Genomic DNA, 17,112 nt, shown 5'->3' with positions numbered 1-17,112 from the left:
AGCGATTTCACTTTCATCTGTTTCAGACTTAGATCCAAGATTATTTGGGGAAGTGGTTCCTCGGGCTGCTTATGAAAGAGCTGAAACAATCAGTGTAACCAAGTAACAATTAGATTAAAAGCTAGTGCAGAAAATCTCAGTCAGTCCACAACACAGCTGATCTAACACCAAAATCCAACCACCACTTGTTATAGGGCCTTTATGGTAAAATACAAGTCCCAGCCTGAGTCCCAGGGCAGAGGTCAGCCCAGGTCTGAGCAGACAGGAGCTGGGCCTTCTCTTCTTCCCTGCTCAGCCCCCTCATCTCCTGCCCTGGAACGTCATGAGCAGAAGGAAGGGCACCTACACTTCCATGAGGACTGAGTCAACAGTAAGAGGGCAAGATTACGGTGCAGGGGGCCTGCGGATGTTCACAAGATGGAGAAGCAGAGGCCTCCAGCAGAGAACAAGACATGGCGGGTTTCTGTAAGTCAGTCACTTCCCAGGTCCTGTCCTGATCCCCACAGCTTCTTTGCTGGGAATTCCATGTGCAAGGTTTACACGCTTCACCTGGATCAAGGCTCTTGGCTAGGAATAAGAAAGGAGAAAATTAATAGAACAGTTTAAAAAGAAGAAAAAAATACCTATGTTCTATGAAATCCAATTCAAAACAATATGTAAAATGAAAAAAAGGGGGAAGATGGGGGGAGCATTATGAGAAAATAAGCATTGCCTAAATGTGCTCCACAGAAATTCACATTGACTAAGAAGCACTGAGTATATTCAATCCCTCCCTCAGCACAGAGCTCTAATTATTTGGCCCAGCCAGGACTGAATACAAAAAATATTTATAAACATGAACCATTATATTTTTTGAGTTTTCATCATACTAAAAAGTAAGTATAAGTAAAAGTAGCTGTACGTGATGGCCCACTAGGAACAAACAAAAAACTACCGTTGGAGTACAACCTTGGCAGGCTGAGGTGGGAGAATCACTTGAGCCTAGTGTTTGAGTCCAGCCCAGGCAACATAGCAAGAGCACACTTTGAAAGAAAAGATAGAAAGAAAAGAAAAGAAAAGAAAGAGGGAAGGAAGGAAAGAAGGAAGGAAGGAAGGAAAAAGAAAGAAAGAGAGATAAAGAATGAAAGAGAAAGAAGAGGGAAGGGAGGGAGAGAAGAAAAAGAAGAATGAAGAAGTAGAAGGAGGAAGAAGAAGAAGGAAGAAGAAGAGGAAGAAGAGGAAGAAAAAGCAGCAGCAGCAGAAGCAGCAGCAGCAGGAGGAGGAGGAGGAAGAAGGAAGCAGAAGAAGAAGGAAGAAGAAGGAGGAGGAAGAGGAAGAAGAAAGAATAAGAAGAGGAAGAAGAAGGAGGAGGAGGAAGGAAGAAGAGAAAGAAGGAAGAAGAGGAGAAGCAGGAAGAAGAAGAGGAAGGAGGAGGAGGAAGGGGAGGAGGAGGAGAAGGAAGAAGAGGAAGAAGAAGAGAAGGTGAAGAAGAAAGAAGGGGGAAGAAGAAGGAGGAGGAGGAGGAGGAGGAAGAAAGAAGAAGGAGAAAGAAGAAGAGAGGAGAAAGAGAAGAAAGAAGAAGAAAGAAGAAAAAAGGAGAAAGAAGGAAGAAGAAGAAGAAGGAGAAGAGGAAGAGGAGGAGGAGCAGGAGGAGGAAGAAGGAGAAGAAGAAGAAGAAAGAGGAGGAGGAGGAAGGGTAGAAGATTTACAAGTTTACGTTTATTTTGGACTTCAACCTTTGTATCTTTGTCTTAAAAACAGTTTCTGAGATGAGCAGTTTCATGCAAAAGGTTCATTGGAGAGTGATCTGGGAAGAGACACCTGTAAGGCAGAAAACAAGGGAGGATGAGGCAGATGGAGAAGTGGGAAGAGTGGTTGTAACTGAGGCCTAGTTGATCCTACAGGTTGCCCTGGAGCTAGAGTGGTTCTTTAGAGTTATCCCAAATTGGGGAAAGGAGCCAGGAGAGAGAGAGAGAGAGATAGATTAGATAGATAGATAGATAGATAGATAGACAGACAGATAGATAGATAGATATTTTTCTTTTTTGAGATGAGTCTCCCTCTGCTGCCCAGGCTGGAGTGCAGTGGTGCGATCTTGGCTCACTGCAAGCTCCGCCTCCTGGGTTCATGCCATTCTCCTGCCTCAGCCTCCTGAGTAGCTAGGACTACAGGTGCCTGCCACCACACCTGGCTAATTTTTTTGTATTTTTAGTAGAGACGGGGTTTCACCGTGTTAGCCAGGATGGTGTCGATCTCCTGACCTCATGATCTGCCCACCTCGGCCTCCCAAAATCCTGGGATTACAGGCGTGAGCCACCACCCTGGCCGGGGCCAGGATTTTTTTATCCTTGCATGAGCCACACCTGGGAGGCATTGTAATCTTGGATCAAGGTGGTCCCCTGCAGCCAAGGGCAATTTCAAATGAAGGATGCATCTATGAGCCAGCACTTCCAGCAGCTTGGGAATAAGTACATCATCCCTGAAGATGAGATGAAGATGGAGACCATAATACCTACCTTCTCCTTACAGACACATTTATATTGGGACACATTCTCTTTCATTCTTCTACTCATTGTATATCAGGGCAGTTTACAGAGAACCTTATTGCAGCCATCCCAGTCTCTTTACATATCTCCCCTACTTCCTTTTCTTTGGGACTATTCACATTTATACAGTCAGGTATCATTTTATAATTTTTCCCTTTTTTCTATTACATATGCTGTATTCATCTGTTCTCACGCTGCTAATAAAGGCATACCCGAGGCTGGGTAATTTATAAAGGAAAGAGGTTTAATGGACTCACAGTTCCACATGGCTAAGGAGGCCTCATGATCATGGTGGAAGGCAAATGAGAAGCAAAGGCACGTCTTACATGGCAGCAGGCAAGAAAGAATGAGAGAGCCAAGCGAAGGGGGAAGCCCTTATAAAGCCATCAGATCTCGTGAGACTTATTCACTACCACAAGAACAGTGTGGGGGAAACTGCCCCCATGAGTCAATTATCTCCCACCCGGCCCTTCCCACAACATATGGGAATTATGCAAGCTACAATTCAAGATGAGATTTGGGTGGGACACAGCCAAACCATATCATATGGTGTTTTTCTGAATCTTTATAAATCTGCTTTTTTAAACCTATACATTCTGTTAGAATGCTATTATTTCATAGTAACTTTCTCCCATATAACAAATCTTTTCTTTCTTGTTGGTTAGAAAAAAAATTTTTGAATATTGTTTGCCATTTTGGTTTTCTCTACTTTCTAAGAATGTTTTAGTTAGAATTATTGGTTGCAAACAACAGAAAATAAATCCGGCTCAGTTAATGAGAAAAATAATTTTGGGAAGGGTTAAAGGTTGTACAATAAGCAAGAAAACTTACCAAACTTGGGCATGAAGCTAGACAGACAAAGCACAGCCAAGACCCTGCCCAAAGAGCCATTGGTGTAGGATGTTCTGCTGGCAATGATCCTGCGGGAGAGACAGCTGTGCTGCTGGTGTCTGCTGCCTCTGGATGCTAACTCTCACGCCTCTGAACTTACAATGTCTCTGTAGATAAAGTAACTGTACTCATGTTACAGTCCATGCTCTAGCTACCAGAATTAAGGAGAAAGGCTGGGCCGGGCAGGGTGGCTCATGCCTGTAATCCCAGCACTTTGGGAGGCCAAGGCAGGTGGACTGCATGAGATCAGGAGTTCAAGACCTGCCCGACCAACATGGTGAAACCCCATCTCTACTAAAATACAAAAATTTGCCAGGCATGGTGTCAGTTGCCTATAATCCCAGCTACTCGGGAGGCCGAGGCAGGAGAATGGCTTGAAGCCAGGAGGCGGAGGTTGAAGTGAGCCAAGATCATGCCACTGCACTCTGGAAAACAGAGCAAGACTCTGTCTAAAAAAAAAAGGAGAAAGGCTATCATTCCCCTGCAGCTTCCATGTAGTAAACAGAGACTGGCATTCCTTATATTTCCCGTTGTGACTCTCCCAAAGAGGAAGGTGGTCATGTAATGAGCTACCAAAATAATAAATGACCATTAACACAAGACTCTAAAAATGCAAGAATTTTAGCTGGGCACGGTGGCTCACGCCTGTAATCCTAGCACTTTGGGAGCCCAAGGCCGGCAGATCACCTGAGGTTAGGAGTTTGAGACCAGCCTGGCCAACATGGCGAAACCCCGTCTCTACTAAAAATACAAAAATTAGCCGGGTGTGGTGGCAGGCGCCTGTAGTCCCAGCTACTCAAGAGGCTGAGGCAGGAGGGTCTCTGGAACCCAGGAGGTGGAGGCTGCAGTGAGCCGCGATCATGCCACTGCACTCCAGCCTGGGAAAAGAGTAAGACTCTGTCTCCAAAAAAAAAAAAAAAAGAAAGAAAGAAAAAAATGTAAGAATGTGTCAATAGTATCCCTTTAAGATAATTAGTTTTCAGAATGTTGGTATATTTGGATTCTTACATGCCATTTTTACTTGCCCCTATGAAATGTTTATAATTTATGTTAGGAGAGCATCTTTTTAAAAATAATTAATTAATTTGAAAAGTTTTTGTAGACAAGGTCTCGCTGCATTGCCCAGACTGGTCCTGAACAGGGTTCAAGTGATCCTCTCACCTCGGCCTCCCAAAGTGCTCCAATTACAGGTGTGAGCCACTCAGATAAGGAAGCATTTTTTATATAATCTGCTGTTCTATGTCCTTATTATACTCCAACAACAATAGCATTTTTGTTTGTTTCTGTTTTTATTCTAGTCTGAGGTCTTATCAGATGTTACAAATGTGTTCTGTGGGGGAAAATAATACGTCTTTAATCATATAAAACGAGAAGTGCCATCAACTATAACTCTCTTTTGAACACAGTAGCATATGAAAGGTTTTGAGAAATCCGGAAGTAAAGAGGTAGATGTAGGCTGGGCACACTGGCTCATACCCGTAATCCTGGCACTTTGGGAGGCCGACACAGGAGGATCTCTTGAGGCCAGGAGTTCAGCAAAAATGGGACTGTGGCTCCCAGAATCCTGAGCCATCACTGGGATTCCTAGCTTCCTGCAAAACAGCAGTGGCAGTGTGGTGTTAGAAGTCTCAGCAGCACAGCACTCATGGGATCTGGGCAATGTTCCTTTCCCTTTTGCTCCTCCAGCCTTAGGAGTTGGCAGCTTCCAGCACTTACTGATATCTGGGAAGCACCCATTCACCTTTTTGTCTCTTCAGCCCCACTAACACTTTTGCAAACTACCCGCTGTGTTAATGGCTCAGTGTTAGAAATACCTAGAGTGGTTTCTGTTGTTCTGACAGATCACTTAAATATACAAACATGGTATTTTCCCCCAAGAAAACATATTAACATCTTGTATGACTACAGTATTTTGTACACCATAGTTTAGGAAATACCTAGAGTTATTTATATTGTTCTGACTAGACACTGAAATATACAAACATGGTACTTTCTCCCCAGAAAACCTATTGACTTTTATGATGATGATATTCTATATGACATAATTTATTTAGGAAATGCAAATAGCCCAAATCTCGTTCACTTTTGTTTTCTAGTTGTTTTTTCTCCAAATAGGCACTTTGACTACTATACTACTATTATTATTCATATTATATTACTTTCTTTTTTTTTTTGAGACAGAGTCTCACTCTGTTGCCCAGGCTGGAGTACCGCGATCATGGCTCACTGCAGCCTTAACCTCCTGGGCTCAAGCAATCCTCCCACATCAGCCTCCTGAGTAGCTGGGAGGATCACTTGAGACCAGGAGTTCAGGACCAGCCTGGGCACTGCAGCAAGACCTTTTTAATTAATTAATTAATTAATTTTTAAAAGATGCTTCCCTAATATAAAAATACAAATACCATTGTATTTTTAGTAGAGACAGGGTTTTGTCATGTTGCCCAGGCTGGTTTCAAACTTCTGAGCTCAAACAATCTGCCTGCCTTGGCCTCCAAAAGTGCTGGGATTACAGGTGTGAGCCACCACACCTAGCATATTACATATTTTTAACCAAAGTTTCACTTAAATTCTATATTCCATATACATGTTCCACCCAAGAATTCTTATTGATACCTATAAAATCAAATATCAAGCTTATTTTATTCACCATCATTCTGTCTACTGATATATGGATATAACTCTCAACCAACCCATTTATTTATTCTTGAGATAACTTATATGCAGTAAGGTGCATAAATCTTACATGTACAGCTTAATGAATTTTTACATAAACATCAACTAAAGATATAGACATTTCCAGCATTCCACAAAGCTTCCTCCTGCCATTCCATCAATACTTCATTAAAAATGATGACTATCTGAATTTTACCACAGATTAGTTCTGCTTGTTTTTGAACTACATACAAATGAAATCATACAATATATTATTTTTATGTCTATCTTCTTTCAATATTTTGTATGTGAGATTCATCTATGTTGTTGAATGTGGTTTGTTCATTTTTATTTCTGTATCATTATTATATCACTATCATTCATTCACAATTTATGTATTCATTCGACTCACGATGAACATTTGAATTTTTATCAGGTTAGGGCCATTACTGTAATTGCTATGAACACATTCATCCATGTCTTTTGGTGGATATAAGCACTCACTTCTGTAGTGTTCATACTGAAGAGTGGAATTGCTGGTTCAATGAGTGTGCGTATGTTTGGCTTTGTAGATACTGCCAAAAATTTTTCCAAAGTGGTGTACAAATTTGCATTCCCATGAGCAATGTATGAGAGTTCCATTTGCTCTGCATCCTCACCAAAACTTGGTGTTGAAATTCTGGTGGAGGTATAGTGGTATTTCATTATGGCTTATATTTGGCTTCTTGATACCTAAGCATGATGAACACCTTTTACATTTAGTGGCCGTATGGATATTCTCTTTCTTTGAGGTACACATTTCTACTCATTTAAGAATATTGAGTTGTCTGTCTTTTTATCACTAATTTGTAGGAGTTTCTTACAGGAGGAGCCTTTGAAAAGTTCATGGAAAATGTGTATTATGAAAAAAAACTATGCATGGATTTATTTGTTTTTGCACCAAAATAAACTCATACTAAACTTAATATAACATGTCTGAACAGGATCTAGTTTAAAGCCCTAAGAAGGATAAGACATCAATTTGAAAACAGCTCTTATCAGAGCAACATGAACTCAGCTAAAATTGAAGAAATAACAAGACATCAAATTTATGGTGAAGCTTAAGTGGAAGAACAGTGAAATTATTGATGTTTTACAAAAAGTTTATGGGTACAATGCTTCAAAGACATTAGCAGCTTACAAATGGATAACTCATTTTAGGAGGGATGAGGTGATATTGAAGATGAAGCCTGCAACAACACACCATTCACATCAATTTGCAAGGAAAAAATATAATTTTCTTCAAGCCCTAATTGAAGACGACTGACAATTAACAGCAGAAACAATACTATACAGCCAACACTATAGACATCTCAATTGGTTCAGCTAACACAATTCTGACTAAAAAATTAAAGTTGAACAAACTTTCCACTGCATGGGTGCCAAAACCATTGTGCCCAGATCAGCTGCAGACAAGAGCAGAGCTTTCAACGGAAATTTTAAACAAGTAGGATCAAGATCCTAAAACATTTAATAGAAGAATTGTAATAGGAGATGAAACATGGTTTACCAGTACAATCCTGAAGAGAAAGCACAATCAAAGCAATAGTTACCAAGAGGTGAAAGTGGTCCAGTCAAAGCAAAAGTGGACTTGTCAAGAGTAAAGGAGGGCTGAGCACAGTGGCTCATATCTGTAATCCTAGCACTTTCGGAGACCAAGGCAGGAGGATCACTTCTCAGGAATTCCAGACAAGCCTGACAACATAGTAAGACCTTGTCTCTATAAAAAAAACTTAAAAATTAGCCAGCCATGGTGGTATGTGGCTATAGTCCCAGCTACTTGGGTGGCTGAGGTGGGAGGATCGCTTGAGCCCAGGAGGTTGAGGCTGCAGTGAGCCGTGATAGCGCCACTGCACTCCAGCCTGGGTGACAGAGCAAAACCCTGTCTCAGAAAAAAAAAAAAAACAAGAGCAAAGGTGATGGCAACATTTTTGGGGGATGCTCAATGCACTTTGCTTATTGACTTTCTGAAGGACCAAAGAATGACAATATTGCCAGGCATGGTGGCTCAATGCCTGTAATCCCAGCTACTTGAGAGGCTGAGGCAGGATAATCGCTTCAATCTGAGAGGCGGACGTTGCAGTGAGATGAGATCACGCCACTGCACATTAGCCTGGGCGACAGAGCGAGACTTTGTCTCAAAAAAAAATGACAATATTATGACAATGCTTATTATCAGAGTTTTGAGAAAGTTAGCCAGTTAGCAGAAAAATGCCTGGAAAGCTTCACCAGAGAGTTCTTCTCCACCATGACAATGCTCCTGCTCATTCCTCTCATCAGTCAAGGGACATTTGTGAACATTTTGATGAGAACTCATTATAAGTCTACCTTACAATCCTGATTTAGCTCCTTCTTACTTTTTTTGCCTCAAAAAAATCTTTAAAGGGCACCAATTTTTCTTCAGTTGATAATGTAAAAAAGACTGCATTGACATGGTTAAATTCCCAGGATCCTCAGTTCTTTAGGGGTGGACAAAATGGCTGGTGTCACTGCTTACAAAAGTGTGTTGAGCCTGATGAAGTATGTTGAGAAATAAAGTTTATGTTTTCCCTTTTAATTCCATTTTTCATGAAGTTTTGGAGTCTCCTTGCATAGTCTATGTATGAGATTTTTATTGGATATATGTATTAAAGATATTTTCTCTCAAGGCCAGGCACAGTGGCTCACACCTGTAATCCCAGCAGCTTGGGAAGCCGAGGCGGGCAGATCACTTGAGGCCAGGAGTTCGAGACCAGCCTGGCCAACATGGCAAAACTGCATCTCAAATGAAAATACAAAAATTAGTGGGTGTGGTGGTGCGACTGCAATCCCAGCTATTCAGGAGGCTGAGGCACAAGAATTGCTTGAACCCAGGAGGCAGAGGTTGCAGTGAGCTAAGACTGCCACTGCAGTCCAGCCTGGGCAATAGAGCAAGACTCTATCTCAAAAATATATATCTATAACTATCTTCTCTCAGTCCATTGCTTTTCCACTCAATTAATTCTGTCTTTTGATAAACAGAAGTTCTTAATTATTTTTTCTTTGAGACAGGGTCTCACTCTGTCACCCAGGCTGAAGCACAGTGGCCCAATCATGGCTCACTGTAGCTTTGACCTCCTGGGCTCAAGCTAATCTCCCACCTCAGCCTCCTGAATAGCTGGGACTACAGGCATGTGCCATCACACCTAGCTAATTTTTTAAAAATGTTTTATACAGATGGAGTCTTGCCATGTTGCCCAGGCTGGGTCTTGACCTCCTGGACTCAAGCTATCCGCCCACCTTGGCCTCCTAAAGTGTTGGGATTTCAGGTTTGAGGCAAAACACCCAGCCTGAAGTTCTTAATTTTACTGAAGTATAATTTATCAGTCTTTTCTATTACAGATAGTACATTTGTGTCCTGCTTATGATATTTTTCTCTACACTAAGGTCATGAAGATATTTTCCTATATTTTCTTCCAGAGCTTTATTTGGACTGGTCTAAACCTACATCTAGGTATTTGACCATCTCAAATTAATTTTTTATGGTATGCAGTAGGAATGAGGGTTAATTTTTTTCCATATTGAAACCCAGTGGACCTGGCACCATTTATTGAAAAGACCATCCTTTCCCCTGCTGAATTGTAGTGGTGTCTTTCTTATAAATCATGTGACTCTTTTCATGCAGATCTGTCCCAGGATCAGCGTTCTGTTCCACTGATCTGTGTGTCTATTCTTGAACCAATATTATACAGTCTTAGTTATTATAGTTTCAAAGTCAATCTTGTTATTTCTTGGCCCTTTGCATTTCAATGTATATATTTTCAAGGAGAATCTTCAGTCTAGTTAAATGTAATTATCAAAAATGCTTGGGTTTAAGTGTACCATCTTTCTACTCGTTTGTCCCATCTGTTTTTTATTCCTTTATTTCACCCTTCATGCCTTGCTTTGTATCAAACTATTGTTATTTCATTTTTCTCCTCTATCAGCTATTAGAACTACAGGTGCGTGCCACAGTGCCTGGCTTCATTTTTTTTTTTTTTTCTTTTTTTGAGACAGAATCTTGCTCTGATACCTAGGCTGGAATGCAGCAGCACGATCTTGGCTCACTGCAACCTCTGCCTGCCAGGTTCAAGCAATTCTCATGCCTCAGCCTCCCAAGCAGCTGGGATTATAGGCAAGTGCCACCATGCCCTGCTAATTTTTGTATTTTTAGTAGAGATGGGGTTTCACCATGTTGGCCAGGCTGGTCTTGAACTCCTGGCATCTGCCCACCTTGGCCTCCCAAAAGGCTAGGATTACAAGTGTGAGCCATGGCGCCTGGCCTGTGCCTGGCTTTCTATTAGCTTTTTCAACAACTTTATTGAAATATAATTCATATATCATGCAATTCACCCATTTACAGTATACAATTCAATGGCTTTTAGTCTATTCAAAAAGTTGTGCATCCATCACCTCAATTGCTTTCACATTTTCATTGCCACAAAAAGAAATCCTGCAGCCCTTAGCTATCATATACAATTCTCCCATACCCCCAGTCCTAGGTAACCACTAAACTAATTTTCTAACTCTATAGGGTTGCCTATTCTGGACATTTTATATAAACATTTAGAAAAATGTACACAATGGGTATTCGTGTGATATTATCTGAGTGTGTGTGTATATATAAGAGAGTAAGAAAGTAAAAAGAGAAACTTCTGAATAACACATGGAGTGAGGAAAGAATGAGAAGAGAGAAAAAGTGGGCATAAATTTCTATATTTTCATGGGTGTGGACAACTGTGCACTTAAAGATCAGATTTATGTTTATAAGAAAAAAACAACTCCATTAAAAAGTGGGTAAAGGACATGGGCAGACACTTTTCAAAAGAAGACATATATGCAGCCAATAAGCATATGAAAAAAAGCTCAACATCACTAATCAATAGAAAAATGCAAATCAAACCCACAAGGAGATACCATCTCACACCAGTCTGAATGGCTCTTACTAAAAAGTCAAAAAATAACAGGTGCTGGTGAGGTTGCAGAGAAAAAGGAGCACTTACACACTGTTGGTAGGAGTGTAAATTAGTTCAACCATTGTGGAAAGCAGCGTGGCGATTCCTCAAAAAACCTAAAAACAAAACTATCATTTGACCCAGCAATCCCATTGATGGGTATATACCCAGATGACAAATTATCCTATCATAAAGACATATGCATGCATACATTCAAGGCAGCACTATTAATAACAGCAAAGACATGAAATCAACCAAAATGCTCATGGATGGTAGACTGGACAAAGAAAATGTGGTACATATACACCATGGAATACTATGCAGCCATTAAAAAGAACAAGATCATGCCCTTTGTAGGAATGTGAATGGAGCTGGAGGTCATTATCCTTAGCAAACTAACACAGGAACAAAATGCCAAATACCACATGTTCTCACTTATACGTGGGAACTAAATGAAGCGAACACATGGACACAGAGAGGGCGACAACAGATACTAGGGCCTGCAGGAGGGTGAAGGGTGGAGTGCGGGAGGAGGGAGAGGATCAGAAAAAATAACTAATGGGTACGAGGCTTAATACCTGAGTGACAAAATAATCTGTACAACAAACTCCCATGACACAAGTTTACCCATGTAACAAACCTGTACATGTACCCTGTACTTAAAAGTTAAAAAAAAGAAATCAGATTTATAAATTAGGATACTGAATTCCAGGTTCTTGGTAAAGTTTCTTAAAAGAAACTAACGTTGCACAGATGTACCGACAATCCTAAGTATAAAAATTTTGGTTCTCAAATATCCACTGAAGAAAGACTAGTACATATTTTGGCACTGTAATAAGAATCAACAAGCTGAAACCAGTTTTTTCCTTCAAAATACTTCAAAGGAAATGTACACCTCAGCCACTCCTATCCTTTTTTCTAGAAGGTAAATAAAGATGACTGATGCATTTGGTGATTAAAAGCCTGTATTGTTTTTAAATGGACAAAAAAGGCCTTGTAAGGATTTTTAGTTTCATTATTTACAATTATTTTTTCTTCTTATTTCAAGGAAGTGCCAAGCTTGTTCCTACCTTAGAGTCTTTGCACTTGCTGTTCCCACTGAATGAGTCCTGGTTCTTTGCTCAGTGGTTTCCTCTAATGATCAAAGTATTGAGGGCCAGGTGCAGTGGCTCATGCCTGTAATCCCAGCACTTTGGGAGGCTGAGGTGGGCTGATCACTTGCGGTCAGGAGTTCGAGACCAGGCTAGTAAACATGGCGCAACCCTGTCTCTACAAAAAAATACAAAAATTACCTGGGCATGGTGGCACACGCCTGTAATCCCAGCTGAGGCATGAGACTCGCTTGAACCCAGGAGGCAGAGGTTGCAGTGAGCCAAGATTGTGCCACTGCACTGCAGCCTGGGCAACAGAGTGAGACTCTGTCTCAAAAAAAAGAAGTACTGAGCTCATATGCCACTTCCAAAGACAAGCCTTTCCATTTAACTATATCTAAGTCTTCCCCACTTCTCACCATCTCTTCCCATCTCCTGTATCCAATCATCCTGTTTTATTGTCTTCTTAGCTGTTATTTACACTATCTGAAATTGTCTTTTTTATGTATTTATTGATGGAATAAATGTTCTTCTCCTCTCTCTATAATGTCTTTTCTATAAGAGCAAGAACCTTGCCTGATGTATCCATTGCTGTATCCCAGCAGTGCCTGCATACAATAGGGGCTGCAATAAATATCTGCTGGATAGATTAATAGATAAAAGAACTTTTCTAGTATCCTCAATTTTTCAGGCCACTGTGCTGAACTCTCTACAATATTGTCTCTGCCCTATTATCATATTAAGGCAACAAAACAAAATATGGTCAACAGAAAATTAAATAAACTCAACAATTAAATAATGCATGCTTTGTTCAAGAAGAGTCAAATTTCTCATACACTTTTTAATTAATTAATTTTTTTTTTTGAGACAGAGTCTCGTTCTGTTGCCCAGACTGGAGTGCAGTGGTGGGATCTTGGCTCACTGCAACCTCCACTTCCCAGGTTCAAGCAACTCTCCTGCCTCAGCCTCCTGAGTAGCTGGGACTACAGCCACGCACCACCACTACTGGCTAATTTTTGTATTTTTAGTGGAGACAGGGTTTTGCCATGTTGGCCAGGCTGGTCTCAAACTCCTGACCTCAGGTGATCCACCCACCTCAGCCTCCCAAAGTGCTGGGATTACAGGCATGAGCCATTGCGCCCAGCCTCATACACTTATTTATTAATTCTATAAATCTTAATTTGGCAAAGTCTAAGACCATGTAAGAGACTGAGCTTTTATGATGTTTCTGATTTCTACACTTACAAGACATAAATGAAATTTGTAGATTTAGAATGACATATTGGGAAGTGCCTTGTTTGGAATCACAGGAACTGCCACACACAGGCTCTGGGTCAATGGACAATTAACTTCTGAGCCTCAGTTTACTCTCGGGAATAAACTCAATTTACCCTTAGGGATACTGCCTTAGTCTGATTTCTGCTGCTATAACAGAATACTACAGACTGGGTAATTTTAAGTGAATAGAAATTTATGTTCTCATAGTTCTGCAGGTGGGGAAGTTCAAGATCAAGGTACCAGCATCTGATGAAGGTCTTCTTGTTATGACATCCCATAGCAGAAGGTGGAAAAGCAAGAGACCTTGAGAGACAAACAAACGGGGCACCAAACTCATCCTTTTATGAGGAACCCCGTCCTGCAATAATGAACCCACTCCCACAATAATGTCGTTAATACATTTATGAGAGCTCTCATGGCCTAATCACCTCTTAAAAGTTCCACCTCTTAGTACTGTTACAATGGCAATTAAATTTCAACATGACTTTTGGAGTGGACATTCAAACCATAGCAGATACCTACCCCACAATAACTACAGGGATGTTGTGAGGCTTAAGAAATAAAGCAAACTGGTCTGACATGGTGACTCACACTTGTAATCTCTGCACTTTGGGAGGCCAAGGCAGGCAGATCACTTGAGCTCAGGAGTTCAAGAGCAGCCTGGGCAACATGGTGAAACCCTGTGTCTACAAAAAATATTAAAAATTAGCAGGCCAGGCGTGGTGGCTCACGCCTATTATCCCAGCACTTTGGGAGGCCAAGGTGGGCAGATCACGAGATCAAGAGATTGAGAACATCCTGGACAACATGGTGAAACCCCGTCTCTATTAAAAATACAAAAATTAGCTGAACATGGTGGCACACGCCTGTAGTCCCAGCTATTCGGGAGGCTGAGACAGGAGAATTGCTTGAACCCAGGAGGTGGAGGTTGCAGTGAGCCGAGATCATGCCACTGCACTCCAGCCTGGTGACAGAGTGAGACTCCGTCTCAAAAAAAAAAAAAAAAAAATTAGTTGGGCATGGTGGTGTACCTGTGGTCCCTGCTACTTGGGAGGCTGAGGCAGGAGAATCACTTGAGTGCCACTGCACTCCAGCCTAGGCAATGGGAGTGAAACTCTATCTAAATAAATAAATAATAAAGCAAACCAATTATAAATAACATTTACTGGTCATTTAGTACCAGACTAAATCCTTTACATTTATTATTAATGTAATAATAATAATGGGATCATGTGGCTTATATTAATAATAAATGTAAAGGATTTAGTAAGTATTTAGCAGTATGTTATTGTTATTTTGTATATATGGTAACTGAGACATGGAGTGATGATGGGACTTAACCGTGGGACTTAACCACGGTCACATGATGTGTAAGTGGTGGTATAGCCAAGGTTCAAACCCAGAGCCTGTGCTCTCACCCATTGTTCTTTACGTTTTCCATATAGTAAAGAGTTTTTCAAGGATGATATGTCAAGAATGCTTTGACCAAGAAGTTCTTGCAGCAATAATCAGGAGTTTGCTTAGTAAGATTCTGCCTTTCCTAAACTCAACTCATGGCTACTAAACCTGAAGCCAATGCTGCTGGTATTCTCGATAGCTGCATCTGATTCCCAGCAAAGTCATGAGACTAAAATGCAATGCTGAGTCATCCTATATGTCCCAGGTTCTGCATAGTGTGCTCTACTTGGCAATAATTCCCTTGCTTTGCTTTAGCCAAACTTAAAAAAAAAAAAAAAAAAAAAAAAAGCTGACATTGCACTTAAATCTCAAGTCTGAAAAAGCCTTTCTGAATTCCTATGGATCAACTGTTATTAGAATAAGTACAAATCAAGGGAATTAAGTTTAATCCATCTAATAAATAAAGAGAGCCTTAGCCAGGGTTAGGGGGAAATCTGTTCCAGCAGTGTTCTAAGGAAGAATAGGTATTTACTGTACTCTTTGATTACTTGCTGACGCATTTAGAATAAGCCAGTGTCTGAGAGAGCATTCTAGTGAGGATGCAACTTAACTGTCTTCTAAAATTACAATGCATATTTAATCTCTTATTGGATTCTTTTTTTCTTTGGAAGGGACTTGTTCTCAATAATTTCTTCATTGTGCTGAGAACAATAATTTTAAGATTATGGATATAACCATGGTATCTAGGAGTTTTCTTACATTTTTGGCTCTGGCAGAAGAAAATTGTAATTTAAGAAAAATTCTCCAACTTTTGCCAATTTGGGATCTGAAAAATATAAATATAATTAATGTAAAAAGTCTGGATAACTCTAACAAAAAATGCACCTCTTTTACTCTCAGAAGAGTTATGTGATTTATGAGGGTCACCTATATTGCAAGAATTCTGTTTTTTTGTTTAAGTAGAAATGGAGGTTTCACCATGTTGGCCAGGGTGGTCTTGAACTCCTGGCCTCAAGTAATCTGCCTGTCTCGGCCTCCCAAAGTGCTGGGATTATAGGCATGAGCCACCGTGCCCTCCCAAGAAATGTTTTTAAATATGCTTTGTTTTTATAAAATTTGGGTTGGTATTGATGGGTTTCATTAAGCAATATTTCAAAAATAACAATTGTTAATATTATCACTGGTCTCACCATAAATATATCAGAAAAGTCTCTAAATATTGGGAAGCTGTCAAGCTCATAGGGAGGATACAAGTTTTCCAAAATTCCAATTTTCACCTGAAAACTCAAATTTTTTTCACTAGCATACAATACTGTTCAGTTGTATTCCCAGAAGTGACAGGAATACTTGCTTCATTTTATGAGATAAAATGATATGATGGTCTGGTTATAAGTTTAGTTTACTTCAATATTTGGTGTTAATGGCTCTCAAAGCTAAAAAAAGATCCTGCAGAGAAGTATGGATTCAAATGGAAGGGTTAGCTTCACTTACTAAATCAGAGTATTAATTTTTCAGTCCATTCACCAATTAAAAAGATATGTTAATTACCCTGATCTAATCACTACAGTATATGTATTGAAACATTACTAGGTACCCCATGAATATGTACAATTATTATTTGTCCAGTTATAAAAACAAAACAAAAAAGAAAGAGGAGCAAAAAAGGGAGATTTTTGTTTAAGTAATAAATTTATATTTTCTTCGATGTCAATAAATTACTCTTGGAAGCAACAAAAGGTTTTGCATTTTCATATTTTAAGCAAATAGGTTCAAAACTAACTTTTTGAAAATATTTAAAAATAGAGCAGATAAATTTGTTTTAGCAACATTTTAAATCTTCAGATAGGAGAGTTTTATAGATGGACATACATCATTTTTGACAATAAACTCTTGTAACGATGGAAATATTTCCAAATATCTGTTGTCAAAATGTCTTTTATCTTGGGAGTTTTTTTCAAAATGTGGATATATATTTTCTCACTCATTGTAAAGTGTTCCCTTTTCCTGAAGGTGAAACATTAAACATGTTTTGGTATACATTTGTTTTATTTTGTTTCTCATTTTTATTTCCATACAACCACTATGAAACAGTTTTACAGTGTTATAAAAAAAAGTTAAATACTATATACACCTATTATATGATCCAGCCATTCTACTCCTTAGGTATTTACCTAAGAGAAATTAAAGCTTAAGTCCATACAAATACTTGTATGTAAATGTTCATAGCCACTTTATTTGTGTTGGGCAAAAATTAGAAACAACCCAAATGTCTGTCAACAGGTAAAT

General features: G+C 39.8%; 1 protein-coding gene across 6 annotated transcripts in view; it reads right to left on the bottom strand.

The window, feature by feature from the left end:
- The window catches only part of LOC100440134 (liprin-beta-1), a 155,337-nt gene that overhangs the window by 123,803 nt on the left and 14,422 nt on the right, over window positions 1-17,112 (bottom strand). For 4 of the 6 annotated variants that reach the window (XM_063711720.1, XM_054527017.2, XM_054527020.2 and 1 more), the window contains exons 3-4: window positions 4,893-5,008; window positions 347-567 (exon numbers count right to left, since the gene is read on the bottom strand). The gene's annotated coding sequence lies outside the window, so the exon portion shown is untranslated. Of the gene's footprint in view, window positions 1-346; window positions 568-1,715; window positions 1,875-4,892; window positions 5,009-17,112 lie in introns of those variants that run through there. The other 2 variants (XM_063711721.1, XM_054527018.2) reach the window with 2 other exon arrangements.

Source organism: Pongo abelii, chromosome 10, assembly GCF_028885655.2.
Source record: "Pongo abelii isolate AG06213 chromosome 10, NHGRI_mPonAbe1-v2.0_pri, whole genome shotgun sequence".
NCBI lineage: Eukaryota > Metazoa > Chordata > Mammalia > Primates > Hominidae > Pongo > Pongo abelii.
Note: the sequence above shows the minus strand (reverse complement) of the source record. Positions and strands in the feature narration are given on the sequence as shown.